Here is a 17,844-nt window from a genome sequence, read left to right as displayed (position 1 = left end):
AAATGGACTCAGTCAATGTTTTCAACAAATGAGCTGCTCGCGGAAACGCAACCTACGCAGTGGTGTGGAAATTTCCACACCCTGATCCCCAAAGCTGTCCGAAAGGTTCGTCAGAGCCTCCCCCAACTCCAGTATAAAGGAGAATTGCAGCATTTAAGAATCGTTCCCTATCCCAGTCATTTCAAGGTTGTGGCAAAGAAGTGTGATGTCGTCAGACCCCTCTGGGACAAAGTGGTCCATTAGGCTCTGTGGGCAACACGGTAGGTGTGCAGTAATAGCTGAGAAAGGACATGGAAAGCAGGCGCTGGGGATGCAAGTGTTCTGCCCTCCAAAGAGCAGCGAGGGAAAGTAATTTAGCTAAGTCCCTGTGCCGCAGGCATTTAGAAATCTCTGCCCTTGGATTTGAGTGAGCACTCTTTTGGTTTCCATTTGCGTTTTGGAAACTGTAAAGCTAGATTCAAAAGAGTTATCCTCTGAAATAAGTTAGAAGCTCTTTCCAGACCAGAATAGAACATAACTGTCAGGTGGAAATTTAAAAAGGTGCCTGCAGCCACCTCCCTTCCTCTGTGCATACTGGCTTGGCACATGTTTGTCCATTCTGCTCAGGTCATTACAAGTGTGACTTAGAAACAGTCCCTCTCTGGTGCCTGTTCTCAACCCCAGGCCTGTGTGGTTAGGGAATCAACATTCCCTTAGCAATTAGCTTGCTGATACCGAACACTGTCCTGTTGGTACGAATCTCCAGCACTCTATAAAGACGATAGTGTTCCCATTTTACAAACGGCATCACTGAGGTTCAGATGAATTGCCCAAAGTATCCTTGTGCAGTTGTTTGAAAGAAAATGCCCCCTCTAGCTTCACAGGGAATAGCACTATTAGTAGGTGTGGCCTTGTTGGAGGAAGAGTGTCTCATTTGTTTTCTGTTGCCTGCCAATCCAGATGTAGAACTCTCAGCTCCTTCTCCAGCAACGTGTCTGCCTGCGTGCTGCCATGCTTCCCGCCATGATGACAATGGACTAAACCTCTAAACTGTAAGCCAGCCCCAATTAAATGTTTTCCTTTATAAAAGCTGCCGTAGTCATGGTGTCTCTTCACAGCAATAGAAACTCTAACTAAGACAACTTGGTAGCAGACTGCAGAATTGGAATCTCAACACAAGTCACCTCCCTCCTTTGTTGGGTGTTGGAGGGAGGTCTGCTTATTGGTTCCCAGCTACTCGGCATCTCAGACCCAGAATAATCACAAAGAAATGCATTAATTAAATCACTGCTTGGTCCATTAGTTCTAGTTTCTTATTGGCTAACTCTTACATATTAATTTAATCCATTTCTATTAATCTGTGTATTGCCAAGTGGCTGTGGCTTACCGGCTAAAGTTTTGTCTGGCTCCTGTAGGGGTCCATGGCTTTTCTCTAACTCCACCTTCTTTCTCCCAACATTTAGCCTAGCTTTCCACACCTGACTAAGTTCTGCCCTGCTATAGGTCCCAAGCAGTTTTTTTTAATTAATCAATGATAATCACAAAATACAGAGGGAAATCCCACATCAACTGGGACAATGGAAATATCAATATACTCAAAGTAGTTAGTATTGTCTGCTCAGTGGGTGTGTTACTGTTATTACTAAACAGAAGCAAATTGCCTCAGGATCAACCAGCCAAAACCACGATTTTATCCGAGACAAAACATCAATAAGAGTATCACGAGACTCACTGATAACCTGAGAATTGCTCACAATGGATGCCATAGTTTGTATCTTGAATGGTCTTCAAAAGTCCATGTGAGAGGGGTGGGGGGACTTTGAACCCAGGCATCCTGGCCAGAATCCTCCTTACATTTGCTGCACTGCGCTGCACACTGGGAGGACAAACCAAGTCTAAAACACTTGCATTGAGATTCAGAGGGAGGGGGATAATGAAGCAGGCATGTACATTAAGTCGGATAACAACGAGGCACTAATGCACATGGGAATAGAGTCAATGCCAAATGGGAAAGTAAGGCATGGTAAATGTGTAAGCCTATAAGCAAATCTAGGAGCTGCTGCCGTGGTGCGGGAGAATTATCTGTATTCTGTCAATCATTTAATAAAACGCTGATTGGCCAGGCAGGCAGTATAGGCGGGAAAGCCAGACAGGAAGTAGGGGTGGAGCAAAGAGACTGGGAGTATTCTGGAAGCAGAGCTCCCTCGGCACTCCTGCGCAGATCACTGAAGAAGCAACATGTAAGCTGCCCCTGCTGGAAAAGGTACTGAGCCATTATGGTTAACATAGATGAGAATAATGGGTTAATATAAGTTATAAGAGTTAACAAGAAGCCTGACCTAATGAGCCAATCAGTTTATAACCTTATGGAGTCCTGTGTGTAATTTCTCTTTGGGATTTGCCGGCTGTTGGGGTACCGGGCGGGACGGAAATCCCAAAAAGCCGGCCCTCATGTTACACTGCCGCAAAAACATGCAGGGAATAGGGAGCACAAGATGATCTAACCTAGAAAACTAAATGGAGGAAACGTGAGATTTGAAGTCTGACCACTACAGAGCTGCCTGTCTCCCCTGGCCTTCTCGGTGCAGCAGCTGAGCAGAGAAACATCCATAGGAATCAAGGCTAAAGCCAGTTTTTCTATTATCTTAGGGTCGGCACAACAAATTCCACTTCGCACAATGCTCATTAAAAACTTTTTGAGAGTCTAAGGTATCCTCCCAGCAGGAGAGAAATTTTCATTCTGAGAAGGCAAAGTTGAGAAGCTCTCATAATTGAATAAACTTTCTACAGGCTGATTTCAAACCGTATTCAGCCTCTCTTCCCCTAAGTACTCAGATGCTGGAGCAAATGCAGTCTCTTGCTCTTCTGACAAGGCTGCGTGGACGTGGGCAGTGGACAACAGGAATATTCTTAAAAGACTCCTCTTGTGGAAAACCTGATTAAATGTAAATCCATGTAGAAGGGTCGGCTGCTTTCCACTCCCACCCGGAACCAAGCAGACAGCCTCTTGGCATTATTTTCCTTAGATCTCAAACAGTGGCTCCAGCTAACCAAAGGCCATCCAGTGCAGGGGATCGTGACAGAAAAACCACTACAGTGAAAGGGATTGACTGTTTTAACTGATCACAGGCAGAGCATCTGACGAGTGGGATGTTTGTGACATTTAGGACCAAGTCAACACACTAGCCTCATCACCAAGCTCTGGGCTTGATTGAAACCCGGCTTCAAAGAATAAGGTGAAGAGAGACTAAGGAAGATTCCCAACATTGACCTCACATCTCCACATGCAAGAGCACACATCCATGCAGAAGCACACATACATGTGCACCAACACACATGGGAACACACATCGATGCATGTACCAAAATCACACGCCTGCACATAAAAATAGTTGTCTGAAAAAGGCAGGGAGCACAATGTGCCCTGTAATCCAAGTTCTGGGCAGACAGAGACTGCAGGGTCCCTGAAGTTAGCTGGCCACTGGTCCAGCCAAAAGGTACACTTAGAGGCCCTGTCTTAAAAGATCAAGTAAAGAACAATTAACGAAGACACCAAATATCAACCTCTGGCTTTGATAAGTCTGCCTAACACATGTGTGTTTAAAGTGCAAAGCAGAAGACATAGGAGAAGTAGAAACATGGAGAATTCTCTGAAATTGTGGGGGGAAAAACAAGTAACCACAATCAAAAATAAAAATGTCAGTTTACAAAAGCGCGTACACACACACACACACACACACACACACACACCTCTAGACATATCAGATCAAACTGTTAAAAAAAATAAAAATCTTGACTTCAGATGGAAAAGGCACACATGACAGAGAGAGAGAGAGAGAGAGAGAGAACTATGACAGACACCAGAAGCTCCACAACAAAGAGGACATTGAAAGTAACAATGACAAGAGATTAAGAATTCCATAGCATCAAACATGTGTTTGGAGTTGAAGACCAAATAATTTTTTTCAGACAAAAATGTTGAATAATTGAGGAAATTCTTCAATAAAGGAATATATATATATACACATATATATGTATATAATTTCTCATACTTTAGTTTCATAAAAGATAATTGGCTATGATATAAAAATATAAGCAATGTATTATGGAGCTTGTAACAAGTTTAGTGTATGGTAGACGAACGGAAGAGTATGCCAGGGTCCAGCCTCAGCGGAGAAACGGGTCTCGAATCTGGGATGTCTGGAAGGGGAAATGAGTACTCGAACACAGGATTCTGATGCAAGCTGACAGGCTCTCAGCTGCAGGGCAAGTTCTTCTTCCTCCTCTTCTTTCTTCTTTTTCTTCCCTGCACTTCAAGCCTCAGTCTCTTATTGCAAATTTTACACAAGGAAAATGATTCTTTTTACTTGCCACAGGTTAATCATTACCTGGGCAAAGCAGTTCACAAGAAGTACAAAGATTCTTTGAAATCAGAACATCATTCATCATCACCTTTCCCCAGATCCCAAGCCCCATGCCAGCCACTATATTTTTAATTCTTAGATGAGTTAATCATAAAACAACTTCTGAGGCTTTCACCTCAGAGGCTAACTACTTGCAGTTTACAGAAGCATAGTTCAGTGGGTTTTACTCCATTGTCTTACCTTTCCCATTGTTGTTCCTCACAATATTGATTTATAAAGCCATAGGCAGTCAGGCCTAAAGCCCTAGGTTCTTCAGAAACTTTATTCATCACAGCCAAGTTCTTTTCTGTTTCAGTATAATTCTTTTGTCAAGTTTTATAATCAAGCAAAGAACAATTTCTGCGTTTTCCCAATATTTCCCCAATTCTTTCATCAATCAGGTTTTTCCCCATAACCTGCTTTACAGCTTCAATGCCTGCCCACTCTATCAGATCAGGAGGACTTATATTACCATACAGCACATCCATATTTTCAGAAGCCACTGGTGTGGAAAGAGAAAAAGAACATGAAGAACAAGTACACTAGTGGAATTGCTATAACCAGAATCATCTGTGGCATTACCAAATGCGTATGCAAACGCCATAGAAGCAGTCCTCGGGGCCTGTAGGTGTTTTCTTCTTGGCCCTCAAATAACATGCTCATTTAGCTGCCACTGGGTTGCCTGTAGGAAATCGCTTCCTGCATCTCAGGAACCACACATGGAGGGGGGCTATGCTTTGCCGTCTCCAGCAAAAGTATAAAGGAGAAATTGGAAAAACATGGTTACGAGCCTTTAGCGCTGTCTTGGAGGTTATCTTTGACATTTCAGATAGACTATAAAAAAAAATCAAAAAACGCATACTGAAAGCATAAGACAATCACTCAGACAAGTTAAGTCAGCTGTGAAAATAATACAGATTCAAAGAAAATAATCTAAACATAGACTGAAGATTGAAGAAGAGGAAAAGAAACCATTTGCAATAACAGAAAGGATTAGAAAGAAGGTAGGTAGTAATCTCAATAGTAAATATGTTAACTTCAGATGCTCTAAACTTTACCATAAAAAAAGCAAATAAAAAATATCAGACTTTATCTTTCATTAAAGGCAATACTCAACTATGTGTTGTCTATAAGAGAACCACTTTAAACAGGAAGATCTAAGATAAAATAAAACAAATGGCAGCAAGATTGCATAGTGGGTAAGAGCTTACCTAATGATCTGAGTCCAATTCCCAAAGCCCATGTAAAGGTGTCCTCCGACTGTCACATGCATCATGCATGACACATGTGCGCACCTGCACACACACCCACACCCGCACAATAAATAAGAAAACAAATGGGAAAAATGCCATTAATAATTGAATTAAAGCAAAGATGAAATGACAGATTACAACACATTATTAGATTTTACAATAAAAAATGTTTCCAGCCATAAAGGAGGGTGCAACTGAAGGATAAAATGGCTAGTTCACCAAGAAGACATAAGTACCCTAGAAGAGTCCAAGAATAAGAAAATAAAAATGTAGAGTCCAAAAATAAGAACATAGAAAAATATAAGGTTATAAGTCTAGGAGACATAAGATAGACTATCAGCAGCTTTCTCAGCAGATCAAGGATCAATCATTCACAGTGAGCTATTTTCTCGGATGCCTGGGAAGCTTCCATCAGCTCAGGTCATTCCATTTTACAACTGGTTATTATATTTACAAGGCCAGAGCTTCTCCCTGAAAATTGAGAGTAGTGTCCTGTGCCACGCACCACGCCTCCGTGTCTGCGCTCTGTGCCCTAGAATCCAGTTTGCGAGCTTCAGGCAAGGGGCTGGAGGTTGAGAATACACATGCAGAGACAAACCAACAGACGCAGAGACAGACCGACACACGGACCTCCCAACTCTGGTTCAGAAAGCCCCCTTTATTAACACCATGTAGGCTTAAATACATTGCAGTCAATGGCCAACAGGTGATAATCCCATCTTCTGATCCTCTAAACTAGGCACAGTTTTTAGTAACTTTAATTAGAAGGTTCTAGGAGGGAAGAGCAGCTGAAGGTCAGAGCTCATTAGTCCCAACAATCCTGGCCATCCCTGATAAAAGACAGATATGAACTGAGTTAACCTTTATGGTATAGGAAGGTCTTCTTTCTATGTGTTGCTTTCATTGGTTGAATAAAGAAAACTGCCTTGGCCTTTAGATAGGGCAGCCCTTAGATGGGTGTGGTAGACAAAGCAGATTTCTGGGAGGAAGAAGGCAGTGTGGCAGATGCCATGGCTCTCCTCTCTGAGATGGATGCTGGTTAGACTCATGCCGGTAAGCCACAGTCAAGTGGCGATACACATTAATGGAGATGGGTTAAACAAATATGTAAGAGTTAGCCAATAAGAGGTTGGAACTAATGGGCCAGGCAATGTTTAAATGAATACAATTTGTGTGTTGTTATTTCGGGGTATAAGCTAGCAGGGCGACCGGGAGCTGGGTGGGACGAAAAGCAGCCTGCACCTCATACAACACCTTTAGGAGACAGAGATACGTGACCTCTGAGTTAGACACTGTCTCTGTTATGGAAAACTGATGCCACCAAAGGGGAGGCATGGAACTCCAGTATACACCTGGAGGCACCAGGAGACAGTGGACAAATACAATGGTTTAATTAATGAGCTCTGATAATGGAGGTTGTAAAGTATGGCAGTCAGTATCTGAGTTTTACCTAAAGATAGTGCAAAGAACTTTCTGCTATCTTCTAAGTTCTCAACCTAAAAACCAATTATTCTGATTTATTAACCTTCTAGTATTACTAGCAGTCCCTTTTCTGACTAATTGCTAAAGATGCCTGTTTTCTTGCAATTAGTGACTCTCTATAATCTACTCTAAAATGTAATTCATGATAGCTGACCCATTGACATTAGAACTCACTCCCCTCCAGGTCTATGTTGACTGACCCACGGGTCAGGACAAGATTGTAAAAATTCCTTTGTTCAGAGCTAATGCTTGGTGCCCCTACTATAAAAAGTGGGTTCGGAAACCGGCCTTTTGCCACAGCCTAACAAACACCATCTCTGGCTGTGGTCTCAGCTAGCTGATAAGCTTCTGTGCCCCACAGTAGTTTTTTTTTATTTTTACTTTTTATTTTTAAGTTTGTTTCTGGTTTTCCTAGGGTCTGGTTTTTGGAATAAAGTTTGCTTCTGGTTTATTAGACTTGGTGGAGTTCTCATCTTTGTAACTGGACCCAACAGTTACAGAAGTCATCAAAACACTGATGGCCCTGAATACGGAAATATGAAAAAGTCACATTATCAGTTGGAGAATCCACATCTCCTCCCTCGATGATCAGTAAGATAAGTGCACAGACAATCTGGAGGACACAGAGGACCCAGATCACGCTGCCAAGGAGCCTGACCTCCTGACACATTAGCAGCAACAGAGTTCACCTTCCTATCAAGTGCATGACCTAGCTGATCACATTTGAGGACATAAAAGAAAATCATCAACAGATTTTAAAGAACTGAAATTTTGTGCTTTCTGACCTGAAACCAGTAGCTGGAGGGTGTTGTCCGGGGCTGGGGATGAGGCAGGCTGACAATGAAAAACTCAAGGGGATGAAGGGAATAAGGAAGGTTTTCACCACTATCACGATTACACGTATGTCAAAATCCACAGGGCTGTGTGCTCAATGGGCAATGCCACTGCATAAAGATAATACCTGAAGCCTGAATAGATTTCTTTAAATAACAATTGAAGATAAGCTTCTGACAAAATAATGTGAAATACAACAAAATAACAGCTTATATGAAATGCAAGGTGTCAAAAATGTACAGGAAAAACTAAAAATGCTTCCTTCAATACCAAAGTAGAGGCTGGTAGATACAGTTGTATTCTCTTCTGATCCTTCACATTAATTCTGTACATCCAGAATGTTCAGGGATAAAATAAATTCACTTGCATGGAAATTCTATGTGGTTATTTAAAATGAGAACAATCTTTTGTTGTTGTTGTGTAGCTGCCATTCCCAGAGACAGCTGCAGACAGCAAGTGTCTAATACAACTGCTTAGAGTCTGTGCTAGAAGACCTGACTGGCAGATACTCACCATGAGACAATTCACCTCTCAAGAATGCATCCAGGGTGTCACAGAAAACATTGTGCAGATTGGAATAGGAATCATGAAGGAAGTCTCATCTCAACAATGGTGTCAAATATGCAAAGTCACCCTCCTTTAGCTTTGGGACACTAAAACAAGTCTGCTGTTTTCATTTTCATTCAAATGATGAGACGCTATGGTCTCCATTCTGTTAGTGTTTAATGTAAGGAACAAATAAATGGGACAAGTTTCTCCAGCTTTGAGAATCCAAATCCTCTTGTCCCATCTCTTGAATATTAAGGAAATGCAGAAACTTGATGTTCCCAGAGAATATTTACACTTAAAAGAGCTAAGGCCCAAACTCCATCTCCATCAGTTATTTGGAAGTTGAACAGGTTACATCATTTCTAATATTCTAAGCCTCCAGACTTAGATTCCAGTCTGTAAGATCTGGATCATGACAATGTCTACCTCCCAGGTCTGTGGTAGGAATGAAAGGACCTGAGGTATGTGATGTCACAACCAGCTGAATCATAAGCCCCCGTGAGCTGCTCAGCATGGGAAGGCAAAGCCTTTGCTGTCACATATGATCAGAATTGGCTTGACTAGCATGCATACCTGAACTCCTGGATCCTACACACTAGGGACCCACTGGTCTACCATGGACTGTCACAATCAGTGTGATGACATGATTCATCACAGACTATTGCATCACACTCATTGATCTTTATAATTTTCCCCCTTTAAAAACTGTCAGAGATCTGCTTTGACAAAAATACCATTTACCAGGGTAAGGTCATGAGAAAAAAATAAGTAAAGATAATGAAGACATGAGTGAAAATAACAAACAGAAGCATTGGATAGTGTGGGACAATGATCTCGTACCTTGTAAAGATTTGACACTTGTATAGGTTTAATAAAACACTGATTGGCCAGTAGCCAGGCAGGAAGTATAGACAGGGCAACCAGAATAGGAGAATTCTGGGAAGAGGAAAGGCTTAGTCTACAGTCGCCACCCAGATACAGAGGATGCAAGATGAGAATGCCTCACTGATAAAAGGTACAAGCCATGTGGCTAACACAGACAAGAATCATGGGTTAATTTAAGACATAAGAGTTAGTTAATAAGGGCTGGAGAGATGGTTCAGCAGTTAAGAACACTGACTGCTCTTCCAGAGGATCCGGGTTCAATTCCCAGCACCCACATGGCAGCTCACAACTGTCTGAAAATGCAGTTCCACGAGATCTGACACCTTCACACCAATACACATAAAATAAAGTTAAATAAATCACTTTTAAAAGAACCCTGTCTCTCAGAAGGGACCAAAAAATAGTTAGTTAATAAGAAAGCCTGAGCTACTAGTCCAGCTAGTTTATAATTAATGTAGACTTCTGTGTGTTTCTTTGAGACTGAATAACTGGGACAAAGCAGGACAGAAACATTGGCCAAAAAATGGTGCCAAAGTCGACAACTACATCCACTTAAAACCTGAAAGAGCTTGGGAAGTAATACCAGACACAAAAGAACAGAGTTAAGTATGGCTTCTTGGTAGCAGTTGTTTCTTGGGTGGACTCTGTTTTCTAGAGGCAAGTGCATCTCATTTAAGAGAGGCTTCCTGACTCAGCTTTAGTGGCAAAAACCTTGCAGCTTTTTTAAGAGGCCCTGACACCAAACACTTAAATTATGTTCATGAATATCCGGCAGCATGCTTCTTGGTAGTGTCAGGGACCTTGAAACTCCATAGAGTTGTGGCAATAAACATGGCTCCCACCAGTACCTCTGCCATGAAGCTAGACTCTCAGAAAGGTAAGGAATGGGATGGATCTAGCCATCAAAGCCATAGCTTTAATCCTATCCATATCGCTGAGCAAATTAAAGACTCATGTAGTCAGAAAGAGAGAGAAACAGTAAATATAGATTCAGACCAAAAAAAAAAAACTTCTAAATGGTTTACACTGTGTTTAAAAATATATGTAGACTTGGGGAAAAAGAATAAAGGTCTTAGAAAGAAAGAAAGAAAGAAAGAAAGAAAGAAAGAAAGAAAGAAAGAGAGGAAGAGAGGAAGAGAGGAAGAGAGGAAGAGAGGAAGAGAGGAAGAGAGGAAGAGAGGAAGAGAGGAAGAGAGAAAGAGAGAAAGAGAGAAAGAGAGAAAGAGAGAAGAGAGTAGAGAGTAGCTGGGTGTGGTGGCACACACCTTTAATCCCAGCACTTGGGAGGCAGAGACAGGCAGATCTCTGTCAGTTCAAGGACAGCCTGGTCTACAGAGCAAGGTCCAGGACAGCCAAAGATACATGAAGAAACCCTGTCTCAAAAAGCCCAAAAATTAAAAATAAAAATAGAGTTTAAAATAAAGCCACGTAAAGATAGAAAATACACAGAGAATCTGGATATTGTGTCTTATTGTGTTGTCTTTGAATGGTTTGATGGCAGAGGAAGGAACAACAGCTGCTAAAAGACATTTACAAATGCTGTTGAATTAATATAACATATATATTCTGAAAATGCTTTGACTTCAAAATTTAAGTCAAAAGACATGTTACTTTGGAAAAGAGGTTTTGTTTTTGTTTCTACAGGAAATGAGGGGCTGTGGATTCATTCTGGGTTAAGAAAAATCAGGTTTGATAAAGGAAGACACCCTGAAAAAAATCTCTGACAGGATTGGATGGCCCACATGAGCCAACATTTCAGAAGACCTCTGTTGGAGTTCACCCTTGAGTTCTACATCCAGAACAGCTTCAAGACTGTTGGCTGAGATGATCAAGCCTCAAAGAATATTCCAGTCAGGACTTGACCATAATCCTAAATTTTCTTTAGGTCCCCATAAGATTATCAGCACCCCCCATCAGCAGGAAGTAGCCTGGAAAACTATGCCCACATTCCCCAAAAATGGATTATGGATGTTTTCCTTTGTTTAGAGTGATGGGTACAAGTTGTAATGGATAATGGTTAGGAAGAAAACTAAAAGGTGGAGATTAGATTCAGAGTTTTTGTTTTGAAAGAAAACGGAGGGAAGAGCTATGGGACAATGGTTTGTACCCTGTAAAGATTTGTCACTTGTATAGGTTTAATAAAATGCTGATTGGCCAGTAGCTAGGCAGGAAGTATAGGCAGGGTGATCAGAATAGGAGAATTCTGGGAAGAGGAAAGGCTCAGTCTGCAGCCATCACCCAGATACAGAGGAAACACGATAAGAATGCCTCCCTGATAAAAGGTACCAAGACATGTGGCTAACACAGACAAGAATTTTATATTAGTGTAAGATGTAAGAGTTAGTTAATAAGAAAGCCTGAGCTAATAGGCCAACCAGTTTATAATCAATGTAGGCTTCTGTGTGTTTCTTTGGGACTGAATGACTGCAGGACTGGGTGGAACAGAAACCTCTGTCAACAGGATAGTACCGGGAGGGAGTTCCAGTGAAAACTGAAATCCCCTACATTTAATTTTTCCATACACTTTTATACCCCAATACAACAGGGGGAAGAAGACAAAAGACTGCTTTAACATGATACAAAGGACAACTTGGACAGTTACTTGTTTCAATACTTTGAGTCATCATACAATTAATCCTCGACAAAAGCATTCTGTTGTTTAGGCAGTGAACCCACCCTAGATCAAGTATCCTAAAGGTAGCCACTCCCAAGGTCAAACCTCCTAATTCAAAAGGAGAAGTATGTTTAAATATCCTGATCATTGGTCAAGATGGGTAGATATTCCTGTATGGGCCATCTTAATGTTAAAAAGACCGAGCAACCACACCTTAGGTCAGGATGTGTAGCCAAACTTGTTGTCAACAACTTTTAGCAAGCTAAAACTCCTACCTTCAGACAAGGTGGAGATAGGCTCACATTTTGGGGCCTCCACAGAAAGCTAGTGAATTATACTATGAACTTCAGAGATGAGTACAGATTTGGGGAAATGAGGCTGAAATGAGAGCCCTTGAAGCCTCTTGTCAGATGAGAAGTAAGGATTTTGACCCAATCAATAGTATTTGCTGAGGAGGTTGTTAACATGGAACTTATATGCCTTTCATACATAAACATTTCATATTAAAATAGCAATGATTCAGGCTTAAGCCCTAACAGTACATGACCTTGGGCAGAGTCTCATTCCTTTTCTCAGACGTTTTCTGGAAATTAACAAGACTGTTTACCATTAAAAAAAAATCCCTCCTCTTGGCAGCCCTGTGAACTAGTCCCAGTGGACTGCAATCCTGACAGGCGACCTTTGGGAACTACCCTCTGATCTCCTTGAGGTTCCTTAGTGACCTTCTGAGATACCAGCTCCTAAGCCTACAAAACCACCTTATGGTGGTTTGAATAAGAATAACACCCCCCCCCATAGACTCATAAATTTGAATGCTGAAGGAGTGGCACTATCTGAAAGACTAGGAGTTGTGACCTTGTTGGGGTAGGTGCAGCCTTGTGGGAGGAGGTCTGTCACTGGGGGTGGGCTTTGAGATTTCAAGAGTCCAAGCCAGACCCAGTGGCTCTTTCTCTTCCTGCTGCCTGCAGATCCAGATGTAGAACTCTCAGCTCCTTCTCCAGCACCATGTCTGCCTACACGCTGCCCTCCACGACAATAATGGACTAAACTTCTGAAACTGAAGGCAAGCCCCCATTTAAATGCTTTCCTTTGTAGGAGTTGCTGTGGTTATGATGTCTTGTCACAGCAAAAGAATGCTGACTGAGACACCCCTGTATATTATTACTATTGTAAAGTCAACCAAACACAGCCCCTTTGCCCTACACAATGTTCTCAGGTACAATCTCCCAAGAAGGTCCTTCCTCCTCCTAACCCTTGTGCTCAAAATCAAGATTTAAAATGTCTTATACTGGTTTACCCTCAAATTCTTTTTTTCCCTCAAAATTAAGAATGATTTTAACAGTGTTGAGATTTGTTATGGTTTGAATGACAAATGCCTCACATAGGCTCATTCTGAACACTTGGTCCCCAACTGGTTGCATTGTTCAGGGAGGTTATAGAATCTTTTGTGTATGGAGCCTAGCTGGTGGAAGGACTTCACTAGGAGTTAGCTTTGTTTGTCCTGTTATGGGGTAACTGAAGAGAAAAACTTCCAAGATGCTTGAGTCAAATGGAGTCTTTATTAACTGCAGGTGGACTGTCCCAAGCTGTTTGTGGAAAGCAGCCTGACCTCCAGTTTGTTTGAATTTTTAAGAGTTAAAAAAGAAAGAAAACCACAATCATGATGTATACAGAAAGTAAGCATTGTTTACAGAAATGGAGAGTTAACTGTTAAATGGTCAGGTGGCTGACCTCTAGCCCAGAGTCACATTGCATAGGTACTTAGGGCTGGTCCTGAGGCCCGTTTACCCAGGATATTTCTAGCACTTAAAGTATTCTTAGGAATACTTTCATGAAATGCATAACTGTAGTTCAGTAACCTACTATAACCTCACTTCCTTTTCTTGTTCTCTCCCTCACCCCCCCCCACTCTCTCTCCCCTTCTCCCTGTCTCTCTCCTTCTTTTTCACTCCCTCTCTCTCTTTCTCTTTCTTTCTCCTTCTCTCTCTCCTTCTTGTATGTGGATGAAAATGTGCTCAGCCAACTTCCTGCCCCACCACCACACTTTCCCTGACTGCTGCCATGCCTTCCCTGCCATGATGGACTCTATCCCTCTAGAACCATAAGCCAGAATAAACCCTTTCTTCCCTACATTGTTTCTATTAGAGTATTTTTATCACAGAAACAGAAGGAACTAATGTAACTAATGCAAGATCCATAAGAGATGAGAGAACTCAGCCCAGCAGACAGCTTAGCAGGTAACGGTGCTTGCCACAAAGCCAGATGACCTGAGTTCAATCTTCAGAACCTATGTGGTAAAAGAAAGGAACTATGTAGATTTTTCTTTCTTTTTTAAAACTCTTTGGGGGCCCACCACCCAGCTCCCAAATAAATACACAGAGACTTATTCTTACTTAGGAATGCCTGGCCTTAGCTTGTCTTATTTCTAACCAGCTGTTCTTAAATTATTCCATCTACCCTTTGACTCTGGGCTTTTACCTTTCTCTATTCTATATATTCTTCTTTCCTTCTTACTCCATTACTGGTTGTGCGGTTGAGTTCCTGGCCCCTGGCATCCTCCTCTCCTCCTTTTCTCACTCCTCACTCCTGGATCCTCTCTCGAACCTAGATTTCTCCTATTTACTCTCCCTGCTTGGCAGCCCTTCTATCCCTCTCCTGCCTAGCTATTGGCTGTTCCACTCTTCATTAGACCAATCAGGTATTTGGGGCAGGCCAAGTAACACAGCTCTACAGAGTCAAACAATGCAACATAAAAGAATGCAACACAACTTTGCATCATTAAACTAATATTCCACAAGAGAACTATCTCCCCAAAACTGTCTTCTGACGTCCACATATAAGTCAGAAAGGGAGCCAGTAAGCAGCATTGTAATGATTGTTCTGTCTCTTTAAGAGACAAGCCAACGCCCCCAGTCCCTCACTCATCTGCTGAGACAGGCTGATCTTAAGCTTCCAGCCTGAGTTCTCTCTCTTTTCTGTCTCCCTCTAGGAGAGGCAGCTTCAGTCTCTCTCTCTCTCTCTCTCTCTCTCTCTCTCTCTCTCTCTCTCTCTCCCCCTCCCTCCCTCCCTCCCTTCCCCCCTCCTCCACTTCTCCCCTCCCTTCCATAACCCCCTGAATAAATATCAACTTCATTCTGCATGTAGAGCCTATCCATCTGTCTCTGCCTACCACCACATGGCTCGCCGGGGACCAGCCACCTTTGGAGACCTGCCGCATGGTCTCCTGCACCATCCCTGCCTGGAACTGGCTGCTCTCCGTACCTGCTGCCCCCTGCCTGCCACCATGTGGCCCGCTGCCTGCCATGGCTCAGGGACTTGCAGAGTTTCTGCCACTACAGCTACTCAGGGATCCTGCAGCAATTTTTAATGATCTATTACAAGCATTCCTCTATTGTTTCTGCTCCAGGTTCTGCCTTGAGATCCTGTCCTGACTTCCTTCAGGGACAGACTGCTACCTGAAATTGTTAAACTGAAAAGAACCCTTTTCTCCCAGGTTGCATACAGTCAAAATGGCTATCACATCAACAGGGACAAAACTAGAACAGCCCCAGTGAATCATGGGAGGAAGAAAGCACTGCAGTGGGCTGAAGGCCAGGAAAGGGGGCGAGAGGGCAAACCTAGAACATTCCTACAGCAGATAGTTTTATGAGGGAGAAAATGTATGAACTACAGAGTGAGAAATGATCTTAAAAAGGAAAGGGGGGCATGTTTAGAAATTTATCAATTAACCCTGTGACTCCTATTTTAAAGCTATTCGCACATAATACCAGAACAGCTGATCTCTGCATGCTCCAGAGAAAGATGTCCTGAAAATTTTCAGAGCCTTAAATAATGGAGTTGATTAAAAATAGGTCACCCAAATCAATCTGTGTTCTATTTTTAATATAAATTCTTCTATTGATTTTTAAAATGCGTAGCCCATTAAAACACATTAATCGTGACCCTAAAAATGTGTTTGTGTTGAAAAAAAAAAACCAAGGTGAAGAAGATAAAAACAACTTCCCACCACATGAAGGTAGAGCAGAAATATCACTAGAGCCTTAGTCCTATTTTCCTGGGGTGGGGGAGAAACATTAAACCACTTCTGGGTAAAGCTGGAGAGGTGAGGGGCCATGATGATAAAGCACGGCCCAGTTGCATAGAGACGGGTTTAGAATGTCTGGAGCTTCGCATGTCTCACTGGGGAGTGCGGGAATCTAATTTTGTAGAACTCAGGGGGGAAAAACATATGATTGTCTATCTGTGTTCTTTAGTCCATGAATAACACAGTCTCATATTTGTATAACAGGAACCCATTATAGAAAATGTGGCCCAAAAAAACCCTATTATTAAAAATGTTCCATTACTCCATCATTGATCTGATATCCTGGAAATATTTTCATAAATGCATTCTCAAGTTGTGAAAACATACACATTTTTCAAAAACTTCTTATAGTTATATGTAGAGGGTGTATACACATGAATGCAGGGACACACAGGAGCCAGAAAATGCACTTTCTAAAGGTGGAGTTACTAGTGCTCGTGAGCAGCCTAACAAAGGTGCCAGGGAGAAAACTTGGATCTCTGAAAGAGCTGGGCATGGTTTTAACTGCTGAGCCATCTCTCCAGCCCCTTACAGACATCTTTAAAGTACAGACATATAATGTATATGTTTAGAATTCCATTTAAGACTTAAATGCCCTATTCATTTTAGAAGCCAATGGATGAAGTTCTTCAAAACTTAATGAAACATATATGGTATGTTTCCATCTTGCTCAACACCCTCAGAATGCTGAATGTAGTGGTTAGGTCTTTGTAAATAGCCCCAGGCCAAATTCCTGCCAACGTGTTTTTTTTTTTTTTTTTAAATTTGCTTAGATTTCAAAATGTAGATCCATGGCATCAAAGCATAAACATGTTTTGAAAGCCCTTGCTACATCATGGCACACTGCCCTCTGGAAACACTGCATAAACAGAAGCTCTCCTGAAGGGTCAGCAATGTGCCCTCACTCCCACTCTAAGATCTGTTACTACAGTTTAATTATGCTAATTTCGTAGGCTTTATGCCGCTGCTCCTTTCTGACTTTCGTAAGTTAGCATAAAAGGAATGGACTTCACTGTGGCGTCTTCACACACACATTATACCCTACTCTTACTCCTTCCTAATTAATTTTGAGATAGAACAGTGATTATTGCACTTTACCCTTGTTGACAATTGCTGACCTTTGTCCTTTTCCCCCAAAGGGTTTCCTACTCCTTTCTAAATGCTCTGTTATTAGCCCTCTGTCAGATTTAACCTAACTGCTTTTTCCATTTTGTTCTTGGACAAGTATATTTGTCTTAAGTTAGGCATTTTTGTCATAAAGCAATGTTTCATTTCAGGGACTGAGAGGTGACTCAGTGGTTAGGAGAGCTTGATGCTGTAAGGACCTGACTTTGCAACTCCATTTTAAAGAAGGGGCTTCTTCTTAAGCCATATAATGGGGGGGGGCCATCTCAACTCCAGAAATGTGCTGCGATAGCGGAATTTGAACAGATACCCCGAAAATGGCCAATTAAGGACTAGGAAGCGGGGCTATAAAATTTAATGAGATCCAGATGTTCCTAGAAGGCATCCTGTCCTTGAAGACACCTTGTCAGTTATTAATGGCTCTTTGTTAGGGTTTTTGTGCCCAAAAACTGACCAATGGCTTCAGAAACCTTACCCTATGCCCTCCTTACCCAGTTGTCAGGACATGAACTCCCCTGATTACAGCATTTCCCCTTTGAAAGTTCTCCCTTTCCCTGGGCTCGGGGCCTCACTTCCCTCAGCCACTGTGTGGGCATGCTGGTGTAGTCCAAACTCTAGTTTGAATATTAAAAACCCT

General features: G+C 42.0%; 1 long non-coding RNA gene across 1 annotated transcript; it reads left to right on the top strand.

The window, feature by feature from the left end:
- Positions 1-2,111: 2,111 nt before the first annotated feature.
- Positions 2,112-8,324, top strand: LOC148123285 (uncharacterized). The gene is made up of 2 exons (XR_015737656.1): positions 2,112-2,242; positions 7,532-8,324. It is a non-coding gene; the product is annotated as an uncharacterized LOC148123285 (long non-coding RNA).
- The last annotated feature ends 9,520 nt before the right edge of the window (positions 8,325-17,844 follow it).

This window comes from Myodes glareolus, chromosome 1, assembly GCF_982192425.1.
Source record: "Myodes glareolus chromosome 1, mMyoGla1.1, whole genome shotgun sequence".
NCBI lineage: Eukaryota > Metazoa > Chordata > Mammalia > Rodentia > Cricetidae > Myodes > Myodes glareolus.
Note: the sequence above shows the minus strand (reverse complement) of the source record. Positions and strands in the feature narration are given on the sequence as shown.